Genomic DNA, 15,165 nt, shown 5'->3' on the forward strand with positions numbered 1-15,165 from the left:
ATGTTGAGGTTTCCATTCTCCTAAATGTGCACGGCACAGTCCAGAAATGGCAAACTGTTATCCTTTGTGTCTTCCCTGGTGAACTGTTTTTATCCACTGAGTTGATGTGAGCAGTGAAGGATTCTTCTTCTTGGATTTTAATTTTGACCCAGGTGTCAATAAAATATCTGTACCAGTGGCTGGGTACTATCCCTTTAAAAGAGCTGTTATGGTTCAGTGTTATGGATATTTTGCACTGTGTTTTTGTCTGCCACACCAGAGGGTGGCATAGTTTGTGTCCTGTGTTATTGCTGCTATGTGATTTCCAGGTGGAGGCTGACCATTGGTGGAGGACTGGGAGAGGCTGGCTATAAATGAGGACCCTTCTCAATTGGCACGCCCCCGCCTACTTCCTGTTCCCAACGAACTGTGCATGTGGCTGCGTGTGAATCTGTGTTCTGGAAGCTTTTGGCTGTATTGTAAATAGTTTGTTGTAAATAGTTGTCAATATTTTTTATTCAGTAGCTGTAGGGGTGAGAAGCCATTTTTTTCGAACCTTTTCTCCTGTTTTTAGTTAGGGAGGCAGGTAAGAAACCTGTATTTTTCTTTTGGGTTTCTCCGTGTAGGTAAGCCAGTTGCATTTCATTTCTAGAGTTTTGTTTGTTGTTTTGGCCATGCTCACCCTCACGCCCGCTACCTTTTGGAACTTAATAAACTGACTGGCTGTTGCAACATCCGTGGCAGTTGTTTTTGGTTCGTGTTCCTTGAGAGCAGGGAGTGTGGGGGCATTTTCCTCTTTTTTATTTTCCTTGTGTTGCACTCCGGTTTTCCCCTGGGCTTGGGTGTAACAGAGCCAAGAGCCTTTCTTTCCACTTCCTCCATGTAAAGATTGGCTGCAATAGTTAACACCAGGGAGCCCATGGCACATCCATGTTTTTAGTTATGGTTTCATCTGGATCAAGTGTAAGTTTCTGGACTTTGTTGGTGAAGTCGGTGGAGTTTTTGATGTGATGGGCGTGTTCCCCACAAGGACGCTAGGATGGTGGCAAGGAGTTTGGAAACATTGTTGGTGGCTGAATTTATGCTGCTAACAATGGGTCTGAGTGGGACTCCTCTTTTGTGGATCTTTGGCAGTCCGTTAATACATGGTATAGCACCCCCTGGGTATAGACAATGATATGTAGAGCAGCGGTCCCCAACCCCCGGGCCTCGGACCGGTACCGGTCCGTGAGTCGTTTGGTACCGGGCAGCGAGAGTTGAGGCTCAGGTGTGAAATGTATAGTTTTTATCAGTTTTCAGAGTTATTTTGTTATCATTTTTATCGTTTACTCGGTTTTCCTTGGTCTTTTCACGTGTGTTATGAATACATTTTCTTTTTTTCGGTACTGGTACTAGTTTTATTTTGTTGTATTTATCCGCGACACCTTAAAGGCCGGTCCATGAAAATATTGTTGGGCATAAACCGGTCCGTGGCGCAAAAAAGGTTGGAGACCGCTGATATAGAGTGTCATTGACTTTGCTCTTTTCAAGGTCTTGAAGGCAGCTGATAACTTTCTTTTTGTAGCTGCTTGTGGGGTCTCGTTTTAAGGCTTCATAGGTATTGCTGTCGCTGAGGAGTGTAGTAATTTGTGTGATAATCCGTTGTGTTTAGAACAACAGTGCACCCTTGTCGGCAGGTAATGTGGTGATTTATGGTCTTTGCTCAGGGATGTGATGGCCTTATTTTCTTATATTGTAAGGTTAGACAGAGGAACCTTTGCACTGGAGAGGGTAGCTGAAACCTTCATCCTGATTTGCTCTGCTTCTGTTGTGTTAACTTATTAATCCTTATGGCAGTTTCCGTGGCTGTGATGAGGTCCACTATGGGAAACTGTTGAGGAGAAATGGCAAGACACAGACACACACATCTTCCGTATAGGATCCAGAGTCTGGGGATGAAGGGGACAACTCATGCATCTCCAGGGGCGAGGTCACTGAGGCAGTCAAACAACTCTTTGGCAGCAGGGCTGCCAGGATGGATGAGGTTCGTCCTGAGTTCCTGAAGGATATGGATGTTGTAGGCCTGTCTTGGTTGACATTCCTCTACAATGTTGCGTGGAGATCTGGGGCGTTAAATCTGACTTGGGTTGTCTCTGAATTTTGCCTCTGCTTTTAGCAGGTGATGTGGTTCTGTTGGCTTTATCAGGTTGTGGTCCCACTTCAGGTCCCACTGCAGTGGTTCACAGCCAAGTGTGAAGTGGCAATGGTCCTCAGTGATAAAAAGGTGGAGTGCTCACTCCAGGTCAGAAACGAGTTATTGCCCCAAGTGGAGGTATCTCCAGTATCTTAGGGTCTTGTTCACAAATGAGGGGAGAGGGGAGCAGGATACTGACAGACAGATTGGTGCTGCAGCTGCAGTGATGTAGATACTGTACCGGTCCATCACGATGAGAAGTGAGCTCAGTGTAAAAGCGAAGCTTTTGATTTACCAGTTGATCTATGTCACTATCCTCACCTACAGTCATGAGCTCTAGGTAGTGAACAAAAGAACCAGATCATGGATACAAATGGCAGAAATGACCTTTGTCCGAAGGGTGGACGGTCTCTCCCTTGGTGCTGAGCCGTTCGGTACAGTACCTGGGTATCCCATATTCTAACTGGAACCTAGATAAAGATGCAAGGTCAGCTACAGCCAAATAGCTCCAGAAGATAACAGGGATGCTGAGAGGCGTGCTCAATAAGATCAAAGGTTTTATTATATATGGCCATCAGATACCCAACTGAAACAATAAGTGGAATTATTATATTTGCTTATTTGCTTAATAAAGAGCAGAAAACAGGATAGCATTTCCCACTGACAGCAACAAGGAGCACTGGAAAAAACAAGAATTAACAGGGACTGACAGAAATGGATGGTTGGAGCAGATGTGGAAGGTGAACTCCAAAGTTGTCCCAGTGGTAAGAGGGAGATCAGGTCAGTTCAATTCAATTCAGTTACAATTGGAAGTGTAGCTCTAGGATAACCAGGGCTCGCAAAAACGCAAGCCCGACGTCCCTAGCGATTTCTCCAGTTGGGCTACCAAAATCGATCTCAGCCCTGCCCGTCGGGCTATCATATAGGTAGCCTGACTGGAGAAATCGCTAGCCCCGGGACATCGGGCTAGTGATTTTGTGAGCCCTGATAACATTAGAGGTCTCTGTTCATTTGAGTGCAGAGCGTAGAGCAACATGTCTGAGAGGGGACCAAACTTTGAGGAGGAACACGTGGGGGATTATAAATATTCAACTAGCAAAGAAAGAATGCTTCAACTTAGCAATTATTGTTGAGTACATGAAATATAATGTATTTTTTCATCATCGTGAAATGATGAAGGAAGCTTTAACACAAGTGTTACAACAAGTAACAGAAAAAAACCAAAAAAAACCCAACAACAACAGAAACTTAAATCAGACCTCTTCATTTACTCATTTTCATCATGGAGAGTTACTTTGTATCAATCTGCACACAATCAGCCCCAAAGCAGATTTGTTCTTGTTTTATGCATGCACCCCACTTGTTTGTTTGCTCTTATTATTGATGGCTTTTTTCTTTTGTATTACCAGAACAAATTTAATTAGGGCTGAAGGAATACAAATCAGAGTTCACCCACCAATTGCTATTTGGTGCTCTAATAAAGAGCGTGGAGAGGGGAAGGAAAGAATTAAAATGCATTTCAAGAGCTGGAAAGAGAATTGCTTGAGGTATGTGAGTCTTTTAATAAATGGATTTTACAAATTGGCTTTATAAACTTGAAAGAATATCCATCCATGCATCCATAGCTGGATAGACAAATAGATAGACAATCACAGACAGGGTGTCTCAGTGACATAAAACATGAGAGGTTTCTAAACCTCTAGTAGTTATAATGCAACTTGAAATGACACACAAAGTTTTCAAAGCTCATGCATGGTGTTATAAAAGCTGCATTATTTGTCTATCAAGTTTTTATTCCAAACCTGAAAAGAACCTAAGGTCTATGAATATTGGAGAAACAGTTAGATGTAATATTTGATTTAACACTTGTTAACAGCTCTTTTATTTTGATACAAAGTCACACAAAGACAGACTTTGAGCTTATCCTCCTCCCACTCGCTTTGTACATATTCATCTGAAAGCACGGGGAGTATCATTCCACCAGGGCTCTGATAGTGGATTATTGCATTTAATCCTAAATGGAGCAACACAGTCCAGGATATTAGTGTATGTTGAGTCAAAAGGGGTGATTAGTTCCTCAGCACTTAGAACATCCAGGGTTAATAGCACACAGGGTGCATGAAGAACAGAATTCTACCCCCAAAAGAGCAGCTTTAGCAGAAAATTAAACATAGAAAATATCTTGAGACATAGTACATGTGTCAAACATTTCATACATGTATATGTTAAGGTTGGACAATATGTAAAATTTTCCAACGACATTCATCAGACCAATTATTGACGACAGGCGATATATTTGCACAAGTGACAGGTACAGTCAATTCCGATTTTTGATCAAATCCGATTTTTTTTGTCTGCTTGTTCACACTACAAATAAAATGTGACAGCAAACGCGCTCTAGTGTGAAAGCAGCCTGCATGCGCAAAAGAAGACGTCACACACAACGCGCTCTGTTTAGACCCAAAGCAAACAGTATTGTTTGACTGATGGCCGTTGATATAAAGACTTGTTTCCCAATTTTGCTTTAAGTTATAAAGTTATTTTGTTATTTACATATGGCCTAATAATTATCCTTATTGCTGTTTTAGAGAGGAGCGGTGCTTCAAAGGATAGTTGCAGATTTCTGTCAGAATCTGCAGATTATACAGTACAAATAAAATGTTTATGTTTCTCCAACGTTGTCTTCCCAACAGTTTCACTAACATCTACACTGGATGGCCAGGAAGCGTTCGCGATGTCTTCTCCGGCGCTGATAATTGGCATCTGTCTTGTGTCAGTGACGTAAAAGACGGATTTAATGCAACATGACCGTTCAAACAGCAGTCGCTTTCTAAAACATCGGATATGTATCGGATTCAGTACCACATATGAAAGTGACCCAGATCGGATTTGAAAATATCGGATTTGTGCTGTTCACACTGTCATTCCAACAGTCACTTTCCTGCTGACCCAGTCCTTTTGGGAAATGTAGCAAGATAGGTAATGCAGATATACTAGTGTACAAGTAATTAACTAATTTAACTTTGTTTCTTCCCAGATATTTTTTTACACTGTTAAGTAACAAAATTTTTCTTCACTATGCCGTCCAACTGCACCTCCAATCTTTTTTTATTTGTTCCTCTTTCCCTCTAGCTTGTTCTGCTCCCTCACTTCACATTTCAGCCAACTTTATGTTATATTGAACCTCCAAACCTATCTTTTCTTCCTTGTATTTCTTCTCCCCTCCTAAGTTTACCACACGTCCTTTCATGGCCAGGGATTGGCCCATCAAGAATCGGACGTGCAGAAACATGTAAGGCAAAGCTCAGGCTTAGTAAACTGAATACATGCTTAACCTTGGATTTTCTTGAGGTACTCCAGTCCACACACATGCAGGTTAGTTTCATTGTTGCATCTACATTTGTCATGGTCTTGGCAGTCTGTTTTTGTCCCCCTTCTTTGTCTTTCTTCTCTTCATATCATCTCTCACTCTCAGATGGAGTTGTGGGCTGGCTGTTCTCACTGGACCTGCCCACTGGCAGAGCTTCTGATTTTCATGAACTTCAGTCATCACACCTGATTTCCATCTCCTTATCAAACCGGCTTGTGCTTCCACTCTCCACCAGATCATTGTCACCTCCTTGATCATAACTGGGTCTTTCATGCTTTTGTGCTTGCCTCCTACTTTGTTTAATCCTGCCTTCTTGTCTAACTCCAATGACCTCCCTGGTGAGAAAAGGTCCCTAACTCCTCTGCTCTGTGGAGAGTTCTGAGCTAACCTGCAATACAAGACCACATACCTTTCAAAGGAATACTCACCTGTGGCTCACCTGCCTGCCTATTGCTGTGCTCCTTTCCCCCCTTGGATTCCTTCAACCCACCAGGAACCCCTCTTCTACCTAACAAAAGAAATAACTAAGATTTTTAACCAAAATCCATTCATTATTAAGATTAATTATAAAACACTCATCTCTGGCTGTCTTTCAGAATTGATTTCAAATAACACGTCATTAATCTGGGCAGTTGTAGAGCATGTAAATCCAATGCAGTGCAATTCACTCTTCAAGGAGAAATCCTTGACTGCCATGCCAGCATTCATACATTAAGTAAAAATTAATCAAATCACAGGAAATGCACCTCATGTAGACCCTAAGGAATTTGCATGTAAAATATCATTGTATTTTTTTTTCATTACACATCAAGTTGTTGAATTGAACTGGGAAGCTTTGTGATAGATATTCTTTGGACAGTGTAACTGACACATATGAATAGCGTAACCCTAGCAATGTTAATTAAGTGTAAAGAATTTAACAAGCGCAATGAATTTACCTTTTTTTCTACAAGTTGTTTTTTTTCTCTAGTTGTTAAATGGTCACCACTGGAGTTTGCTTATTAGCTCATCAGCTCAGGCTGCAGTGAGACAGTGTCTGCTACTCACAATCCAAACTACGCAGTCTGAAACAAAGCTCATTTACTACATTCTGAAGCTTCGAATCTTTATAAAATCGAATTAATGTTTTAGATCTTGTAGCAAGCTGATCACTGAAACACAATTGATAAGATACCAACTACCGTCAAATAGCTTGTGAGGTTTTCGGAAAAGTCATTGTTTTGAGGAATTGTACACTTCTTAACTAAAAAGGCTTCATGAACTATGTGCAGCTTTTCTTTCAATGAAATCTCTGCAGTCTTCACTACCAACAAATTTATTCTGCAGGTCTGCCCTATAGACTTCTCTGACTCTCCAGCTTAGTAAGAAAGCTCTTTATTCCAGACAAACACATTGATTGATTGACTGGTTTATTGACATTTTGAATGAAATGAATCAATGAAGCAATAAGTACAATGTAAACATAGAGCCATACGAAATATCTGATGGTGGATTATGAGCCAAAATGTGCACTGCCGTCTGCATTACTGCAAGACACAGGATAACTTCAAGGCAAATTTAAAAAAAATGTTGATATAAAAATACACATTTTACAAAAGGTGTCTGTGTTACATTAAATATACATTACATTAAAAATAGTGTAAAGAGCACTTACATACAAAAGACAGAAATCTTGTGCGCTTAAGCATACTTGGACACATAGCTAAATATAGGATGTACAGATACTTTGCTTACAATGTTGTTTCAGTGCATTTTCTACATCTCATTTATCATTCAGAATGCAGGACCAGTCATGGCTTTACTTTCGAAGCAGTGCTCACCTCGAGCCCTGCTGTATTTATGGCCATGTTCCTCTGTGGATGATACAATTTCCAATTCATTAAGCTGGGTTTTGTTTGAGAGGGCTTGCAAATTAAAGTGCCGGATGCATTTTTTTTCACCCTCTTTACACCCTTCATTTGTGTGGCTCGTTCTCTACCCTTACACAGCGGAGTGTTGCAGTGAGCATGACTTTGTCTCTAAACCTCTAATATAGAGCCTGGCTCCTCAATGCCCTCCACTGTGTGTGTGTGTGTCTGTCTGTCTGTCCTTTTTAATCTAACAAAGAAACTCCACCCAACTGTGTTCTTTCATTAGCTTTCCACCAATGCACCCTACCAAAACAAGCAGAAGTACTTGTTTACTGTGTAACAATACACAACAGGCATAAACAATCTGATTCAGCAAATAACCATCTCTGTTATCCTGTTTAACCTCTTTGCTCATCCCTTATGAACTGATTGTTTAACCATTGGAGCCAGTAAGCCAGTAAGGCTTTTTTCTTCCAACAATAGCTATTTTTTCAGGATAGCTTCTATTCAGACCAAACAGCCACTTCGCAAGCGCATGGCACAACATAGAAGAGCCACCTCCACGGGACAAGACTCAGCAGTTCATCTGCATCTAAAGGACAAAGGTCACTCTTTCGAGGATGCCAATGTTCACATTTTGGACAGAGAGGACAAATGGTTTGAAAGAGGAGTGAAAGAAGCCATCTATGTCCACTGTGAGCGACCATCTTTGAACAGAGGTGGTGGTTTACGACACCAACTGTCTGCCATCTATAAGCCAGTTTTGAGATCCCTTCCCAGACGCCTTAATGACCACTCACACCCTGGGCCATCTGACCTCAGGAAATCACATGATAGGGTGGGGCCAGGTTTCACAATGACCTCACCCGCAACCCTGCGTGATTGTGACCCACACCCGTTTTCACACCTTGGCTCATGTGATTAGGTAGAGGATCATCAGGGGGTCCTTTTGTCCCTCTATGGGGGGAAACTCCCACTGGGTTTAAATCTGGGACTCTCCACCATTTGACCTTAGAACTGAAGAAGCTTCTCGGATGAGAGGTGAAACGTCTTCAAGCAACTTAAAGAAGTCCAGACGCTTTTCTTTGCAAGCTCCTTAGACTTCTATTTAGATAATTTTCAAAGAAACCTACTTACCTTAAAATATTACATGGTATATTTGTTATTTTGATTCAGAGACCACACTATCAGCTTTATAAGCTATATATACACTATACAGGTACTGATGTGCTTTTACTTAATGCTAATATCATCATGTTAATTGTAATTTTCTGATGTTTATCATCATGCTAAACAATGCAGATATAAACTCAGACACTGCAAAAGGTGATTGGAATTGTTAGGAGTTTTTTTTATTTCTTTTATGGGAAATGGAAACTATGCAATGTTTATTTGGACATTTAAAAACGATAACTTCAAAGTAGCAGAAAAGTCAAGAGATTCTTAAAGGCGTTGGTAAAGTCCTTTTGATAACCTTTTGATAATCAAGGAGCTGGTGATTAATAATGTTATTTTGATAATCCATCCAGTTATCACATTTCATCTTTCACCAAAATGAGAAGCTGATTTAAATTCTCAGACCTATATTGTTGGTACAACTAAATACAAAATGCCACATTTTGGATGTGCTGTTATGGTACCAATAGAGGCACACCTAAATTTAATAATATAAATAAATATGTTTTGACTAATGTCACAGGGAAATCAAAAAAGCAGAGTGTGTATTAGATTTACTGTATTCTTTCACATTCTGTACACCATGCTCCCTTTGTTTCAGGTAGGAACAATATTTTAATATTGCATCCAGCTCCCTTTTCACCTCCCCACAATTTCTGTCAGTTAATTTGTACAAACCACCCGATTCATAAACCCTAATAATCTGATTCAAAGTTTCACAAAGGGGGGGGTGGACAATATAGAGAGAACATTAACTCAAAAATATATTTTGGTTCCTTCTTGATGACTACGTTAGTTTTGTTTTCTCCCCACACCAATAAATCCACAAAAGGGTTTGAACAGGATGCATTAAAGATTTCATTTTAGCTTTATTTATTTATTTTTTCGCATCAGTTTGTACCTTTAGTATCTTCACAATATGTGTCTCCCTGAAGTGCATTTTAAGAACTAGGCTATCTGAGTTTATCAGCAGATACAGATGCATAGAAGTGTTTCAGTAAAGTGGACAAAAAGAAGAAGGAAACTAGTGGTATCACTGAAACCTTATTATCTTTTACAATAGAGGAGCAAACTTGGAAAGCTATATAATTGGTGGGGAGGCTGCCTGTGCGTGCACAGTGTGAAAGGACCCTGTGCTACAGATGAGCCACAGTCAGAGCAATGTGGATTGGAATACATTAGAATGTAATAGATTTGTGGCTATTCCTCACTTACCATCTGTAACTCAATGTTGTGCTGCTCTGCTCTGCCTTATCTGTCTGTGAGCTGTCAGTGTCTACTTTATGCCCCAAAAAATTGTCAGGTCTGTGTAAGAATGGATGTGCATATATAATCTTACAATAAGTGTATAAGAGCTGGGAGCCTTGTTAGTAACACTACACTTGTTGTAATATTCACATTACAAGCAGTGCAACTAAGAGTAGCAGTAGAAATAATTGAGGCAAAAATGTATTTCAAAAAGATAAAAAGTGTGGTATCAGAGCAATAGTTTCTCCCCTAAATAATGTGAATGCATTTGCTTGCGCCTTTACTCCAAAGTGTATATAGAGATACCACAGCCATATATGAAATGCAACTCAATCAAGCTCCTGCTCCCAACTTATGGAGTATATGTCACTTAATACAGCTCTGAGACTGGAGGACTCCAAAGGCAAAACAATAAAGAAAAAAGAAACAGGTTAAGGCCAAGGCACAGCCAGAACTGAGACCAACAGTCAAGGGAACAGAGAAATGAGAAAGTACTTACAGAGACTAGGCAACAGAAAGTTAGACAGCACATACACATGGTTTCATTTAATTCATTAAGGATTTTAATATCCTTGATGAATTAATGAAATCTCCTGTGTATGTGAACATTTAATGTTAATTGAGATTTAAAAAGAACATAGTTCTATGCATTTGTTTTCCCTTTGGTTGACTTTTTGATAATCACAAATGGTAAAGTTTTGCTGTAATACTTTTCCAGTAACTTTTCAACAACAGAGCTGAAAGATAAGCCAGTCACTTTGGTGATTGTATTAACTGTTATCTAGCTGTTAGCACCAATGGAGAGCAAACATACTTAGCACGATGTTCTCTATCTGGTCCATGCTGAAGCAGAATACACACTTTATGCTGATTGTGCCTGTTAGTGTGTGTGTTTGTGTGCGTGTGTGTGTGTTTGTGTCAGCACATTTATGCAGAGAGTGTGCAAACACAGAAACAGATAAGCAGGCGATTCAGTGAGAGTGGGTATCAGACTAATTGGCCAGTAATAAAACCACTGGCTTAATTACTCACACGGATATTTAACTTGTTCGAAAAAGAAATCACAGGACTGGAAAAATCTGCACAAGGTCAGGGATGTGTTGTAGTAAATCAGCAGTTAGGTCACAGGATAAAATGCCTATTGCCTGTCTATTTATCTGTCCAAAAATGATTTAAGTCTATCGATTCTAACAAGTTCTTTTCAGATAAAGTCACTTGTGAATGTGAACACTGCTGTTCATCTGGACATAGGGTCCGGATGAACAGAATCAGCTTTTTGGGATCAATGCCAAAAGGCTGGTGGGAACTAAGAGTAGACCACAGCAACCTCACGAAGCAAGAGTCAGTAAATATCACAAAGACAAACATCCAACTACATGCCTCCAGAATGAAGAACTGGACAGCATCAGGATCTGACATCACCCACCCCTACTGGGTGAAGAAATGGCACCTAGCAACACAACAAAGGGGGCTGCTAATACCTGGTTCTCATCAGGACCGACTAACATAGGACAGGACAATCCTGATCATGGAGAATCTGCACAAGGGTATGACACCATTAAACTATCGACCGATTACTTGCCTCCACAACGTGGAAGCTATTCTTGGGGGTCATAATAATACAGCTGAGTAGGCACATGAGTCAATACATGAGCACAGATCAGAAAGGGACTGAAAATAACACCAGAAGGCCAGGAGACCAGGCCAGGCAGAGTGACCTGAGAAGTGCCTGGATTGACTACAAGAAATCCTGTGACTCAATGCCCCACACACTGTAAAAGGATTCAAGAATGGCGCAAACATCATTTCTGTACATGAATGACATCAACGCCAATGTCCTCAAATCTACATGAGAACATTGAAATGTGATTCGGACTTGATAATGAATGCTGCAAAGAGAGAGAAGGTAATCCAGACTGAAGTGGAGGAGCTACTAGAAGGCAGAATAGCAGATATACAGGTCACAGGCAACCAAATCCATGATAAAGACGCAAGAAGGCCAGCCACAGCTAGGGCTGTGCGATATGACCAAAATCTCATATCCCGATATAAAACATCTATCGTCCGATAACTATATAAATCACAAAAGTTTAACATTTTCTGTAAATTCTGTGAACCTCAGGTAACTGAAGTGTTTCCAGCTGGGCGTCGTGTATCTGGAGTCGAGTGTTTTACCGATGCATGAAACTATACATTTTTAGACATAGGTTGTAACGGCCGCCATTTTCTTTGCAGCGTGCTGCAGGGAAAAGCCTGTTCTAACGTTTGAGTCTAAGGTTTATTTGTTAGGACCTGACGGCTCTTATTTGCTTCTCATCGGTAAATACTCTGCATACTATTTCACGTGATTCCGTTTATTTTGAAAAGTCTCAACAGGATCTTGAGCTTTATTGTGAAAGGTTTATGTGGAAAATAAACAAGCGGACACGTGATGGTTTTTGTTGCTAACGACAATGCATAAAAACAGGCGCTTGTCCGTCCATAGTGTGGTTATATTAAATATAAGAGAAAGAGAGAACTTTAAGAAATCAATAAAGCCACTACAGTGACCATCAAAACAATGAAAAAATATTGCCGTAAATAGTTTATTTTGCAACACCACGAAACAAACAATAGCGTAAAATGAAACGATAGACGTTTTTATATCGTCATCCGATATATATCGTTATATCGAACAGCCCTAGCCACAGCCAAATACCTCCAAAACGTAATAGCCCTTTTCCACTAGTACCAACTCGGCTCAGCTCGACTCAATTTGGTTTTCAGGGTTTTTCATTCAGTAACCCTTAAAACCTATTACCCGCTTGGCATTAGGGCGATATGAGGAAAATCTAATATCACGATACTCAATATATACTGCGAAATGTCTTGAGCCCCAGCACCCCTGGTACAGGGGGAGAAGGGGGTGAGCTGCAGTTTATATCAAGTTGTGGAGGTAAGCATCAACGACACAGAGCTCTCAGTTCTCACTCCTTCTTTATTCGTCTCCAACATCAACTGCGCATATCGCGCCACAAAACACAGGAACACACTTCCTATACACTGGGTGTGAGTGGAGCCCTCTAGTGGTCCACCACAAAGTCAAGTTTTTTATGTAAATATCAGCATGCGAGGTATCCACAGAAATATCTGAATCTCAGCTAAACGCTCATATAAACAATTTCTACAACCAACAAACAGCGAAAATAACAAAAAATTTAAAGAGTAGTTACATAATTTTCCAAAATGTGCCTAAAGACAAACAACAAAGCAGCAAACTTGCTTGACTTTATGTAACCAAGCAAGCTGCACACAAAAGCAGAGATCTCACAGATTCCAAAACTGTTAGTTTCGTCATGCTCCGATGAAAATTCATTGAACCAGCCGCAAAAGAAGACCAGAAATATGCTTCTTGTTCTGTAAACAATAAAATGGAATAGACTTACCGTGCTGTTGCCGTTGTAGCTCCTGTCACAGCTGGTATAAGTTTTTTTTGGTGTGGGAGACGTTCACATGCAGATTTTAAAACAGTCTTAATTTGGCAGTAGATGACTTTTCAGCTGACGGAATCATTTTGTGATACTGCTACCTTTTGTTGCAATAGTTTTATGGCATGTTTTGTACATTTCCGCATTTTATTTGACATCCTTGTGAAATCCAAACAACGACCAACGAGGCCATATTTTTCTCTAAACACGCAGGCTCCGGGTAGAAAATTTTCTGGTTGGGAGGGGGGATTAATGATGCATTTGCAGTGTGTGGGAAAAAAAATTCTCACACTGAATTATGTGGAGACAGCTTAATATTTCCATGGCAACCTATTCTCTGTCGTTACATAAAGCTATTTTAACCATGGTACGTAGAAAAGACGATATATCGAGTATATTCAATAGATCGCTCATCCCTACTTGGCAGCGGTTCCAAATGAACTGAGTTAATTGAAAATGTGACATCAAGAGACTGTATGCCACCAATTGGCCAGTTAGTGGCATCACTTGACAAGTTATGAGAGTGACTCTCTCACAAAAATTAAAACTGCCATTTTTGAAATCCGACAGGAAGGAAATGGCTGCACAAGACCAACACCATGGTCCCTGAGTGAGTCTCACAAAAACCATAGACTGAGCAACAAACCCCCATTGTTTTGTTTATAACACATCCAAATGATGTCACATTACTTTTGGCCCCATTGCTATGTTGACCTAACACCTAAGTTGGTACTTAATTGTAATGATAAACCGAAATCCAGTAGAGCTGCATCGAGTCGAGCTTAGTCAAGTCAAGTAGGTACTAGTGAAAGAGGCTTAAGACAGGTGCTGAGAAGTCAGCTGAAAGGTAGGAATAGGATCCAAGCCATCAATACATAAACCATACTCCACCCAAAATCCAACACCCTGAGGCTCTATAAGCTACAGAAGGCAGGAGGGCAAGGATTATTGAGTGTCATAGCCACAATCCAGGATCAAAACTGAGAATCTGTGATTACATCAGAAAGATGACCTCCCTCACTCGTGAAAAGAGCCACTCCAATAATACCTCAGGACACTTTTACTTGCCACTTAAACCTTGTAACATTTGATGATGTGGCATCAAAACTGATACCACATTTGCTGGTGCAAACCTCTGTTTTGGTGTCAATTTAGTTGGTTGTGCACTTCTTGATTTTTGTAAACTGGAGCATGGTGGTGCTGCCACTGAACCTGGGTTGAAGAATTGTTTTGGTTTTACCCCCATTTTAATAATATATCTGTTTCAAAGCTCACATATTACACAGTTGGGTATTTTGCAACAGTTTGAAAATATGAGACGTTGTGAAAAATAAAACTATGGAAAAAAATACTCTGCAATGCCTTCTTCTAGTTCTGATTTATTTTTCTGCTATATGAGTGCTGAGGTGGTGGCATGTTTTGAATGGCAACACATATCGGTCAGGAGAATACTACAGTTGCTACTTGCTACTTGCTCCTTAATGGCGAGCATAAATGAAAGTGACTGTTTGATGACATTGCAGCAGCACACGAAGTAGCCAATTCAAAAGCCATATTGGCACCTTTAGGCAGCTGATAACAGAAAGCCATAAGGAACAGGAAAGGGAAATATCATGGACAACCAACCCCCCTGCATGGGATGTACCATAAACACATAGTGGGAGCAGATGACATTAATAAATCCTACCAGTGGCTAGAAAAGGCCAGTTTAAAGGACAGCACAGAAGCTCTGACAAAGGCAACCTAAGAACAGCCTAAGCACCAGATCGGAAAAGGCAGGTGTCTACCACAGCTAACGGGCCCCAAGTTGCAGACTGTGGGAGAGTAGCCAACACATAGTAGCAAGATGCAAGCTGGGACCACATACACAGAGAGGCACAAGCAAGTGGCTGGGAAATTATA

The sequence above is a fragment of the Mchenga conophoros genome, linkage group LG1 (assembly GCF_057382185.1).
Source record: "Mchenga conophoros isolate Kocher_MC1m ecotype Shallow Benthic linkage group LG1, M_conophoros_male_GT1.1, whole genome shotgun sequence".
Taxonomy (NCBI): domain Eukaryota; kingdom Metazoa; phylum Chordata; class Actinopteri; order Cichliformes; family Cichlidae; genus Mchenga; species Mchenga conophoros.